Source organism: Urtica dioica, chromosome 7 (genome assembly GCF_054948205.1).
Source record: "Urtica dioica subsp. dioica isolate 48M chromosome 7, U.dioica_male_clone48M_v1_H2, whole genome shotgun sequence".
Classification (NCBI taxonomy): Eukaryota; Viridiplantae; Streptophyta; class Magnoliopsida; order Rosales; family Urticaceae; genus Urtica; species Urtica dioica.
Window position 1 is genome coordinate 34,086,867 of NC_142762.1, and position 2,462 is coordinate 34,089,328.

A 2,462-nucleotide genomic window follows, 5' to 3' on the forward strand; every position below is an offset into this window, starting at 1 on the left:
GAAATTAATGATGCATTCTCATGTAGTCTGGCATGTGATGTCATAGATGAAAATGATGGAGATCCCGAACCAAGGTCTGTTACTGAATGTAAAAATAGACACGATTGGGGTGAATGTAAAAATGCAATTCAAACCAAACTAGACTCGCTTAACATGCGCAAGGTCTTTGGACCTATAGTACTCACATCTGTAGATGTGAGACCTGTTGGATACAAATGAGTATTTGTACGAAAGAGAAATGAGAAAAACAAGATTGTGATATACAAAGCTCGACTTGTTGCCCAAGGTTTTTCTCAAAGGCCCGAAATTGATTTTGAAGAAACATATTCCCATGTAATGGATGAAATTACATTCAGATACTTAATCAGCCTAGCAGTGCATGAGAAACTAAATATGCATCTCATGGATGTTGTCACAGCTTATTTATACGGATCGCAAGATACTCAAATATATATGAAGATCCCTGAAGGATTCAAGATGCCTGTAGCATCTAGTTCAAAGTCTAGAGAAAACTATTCCATCAAATTACAAAGATCTTTATATGGGTTAAAGCAATCCGGATGAATGTGGTTTAATCGCTTAAGTGAATATTTAATACAAAAGGGTTATGTCAATAACTCTCTTTGTCCCTGTGTATTCATTAAGAAAACAACATCCGGGTGTGTGATCATCGCTGTTTATGTTGATGATTTAAACATCATTGGGACTGATGAAGAGATCAAAAGAAGTAATCTCTTACGTAAAGAAAGAATTTGAAATGAAAGATCTTGGGAAGACAAAATATTGTCTTGGCTTACAGATTGAGCACGGGAAAAATGGAATATTTGTGCATCAGTCAAATTACACAAAAAGGGTGATAAAACGCTTCCATATGGATAAGTCAAATCCTTTAAGTACTCCAATGGTTGTCAAATCCCTAGATGTGGTAAAAGACCCATTTCGTCCATGTGAGGAATCTGAACAGATTCTTGATCCTGAAGTACCATATTTCAGTGCGATTGGAGCCCTTATGTACCATGCTAATTGCACTCGATCAGATATAGCTTTTGCAGTTAATCTATTAGGAAGATTCAGCTCAGCTCCTACGAAGAGACACTGGAATGGGGTCAAACATGTGCTTCGTTATCTTCAAGGAACGATTGATTTAGGATTATTTTATCCTAACAAGACAAAACCAGTTTTGATTGGTTATGCAGATGCAGGTTACTTATCAGATCCACACAAAGGGAGATCTCAGATTGGATATGTGTTTACGTATGGAGGGACTGCGATTTCTTGGCGTTCTCAAAAGCAAACGCTCGTTGCCACATCATCAAATCATGCGGAGATTATAGCACTACATGAAGCAAGTTGTGAATGTGTATGGCTGAGATCAATGACGTAACATATCAGAGTCACCAGTGGTCTTCCAACAATCGAGGACCCCATCACACTTTATGAAGATAATGTCGCATGTGTTGCTCAAATGAAGATGGGATTCATCAAGAGTGATAGAACAAAACACATCCCTCCGAGGTTCTTTTCGTTCACTCAAGAGCTAGAGAAGAACAATGTTATCAGCATCCAGTATATTCGTTCATGTGATAACTCATCTGATCTTCTTACAAAGGCGCTCCCCACTTCACCTTTCAGAAAACATGTTCATGACATTGGAATGCGTAAATTGCAAGATTTATAGAAAGAACGCACCTATGTCTGCATCAGGGGGAGCTTTACATAGTTGTACTCTTTTTTTTCCTTACTGAGGTTTTTATCCCACTGGATTTTTCCTAGTAAGGTTTTTAACGAGGCAGCATGAACACGTAAATTTATCAATGAGCATCTCAAATGGGGAGTGTTGTAAATAATTGGTATGCTCAAAAGTAAAAAATATGGGGTAAATAATTAATTATCCTACACCTAACTTATTGACTAATGTACACAAATTTTTACTATAAATACATGAGTATGATGAAGGGAAAATGCATCCCAATTTCTACAATTCACTCTTTCATCTTCTCTCTACAATTTACTCTCCATATTTCTCTATTCTCTCTTCTAAAATTCATACCTTATAAGTGTTTAAAGAGTTTTCGATTTAAGTTATTCCTTTGGTTTTCATAACAATATATGTATATTTCAATGATACATTTTTATCAAGTCAAGCAAGGTTTAGAAATTCCAATAGCAAACAGTTATATAAAATCTAAGTACAAAGGATTATTTCGTTGATAACAAACAAAAAAATAAACTTATGTGTCACTGCCTAACAAAATCCTAATGCACGGCTCTCTTCAAAATAAATAAATAAACATTCCAAGGAATTTAGATGATGCCATACATAAAGAATTAACATTTATCGAGCAGTGGGACAAATGTAACGGAAAATGACGAAACAGTAGCATTTTTTTTTTTTTTTTTTTTTTTAAATTTTAGCGGAAACGGAATTCTCAGAAATTAAACCGAAATCCATCATTTAAGAC

The 2,462-nt window shown here is 35.4% G+C and overlaps 1 pseudogene; it reads left to right on the forward strand.

Moving 5' to 3' along the window:
* The first annotated feature begins 901 nt into the window (after nt 1-901).
* Nucleotides 902-1,384, forward strand: LOC149390975 (secreted RxLR effector protein 161 pseudogene; annotated as a pseudogene).
* The last annotated feature ends 1,078 nt before the right edge of the window (nt 1,385-2,462 follow it).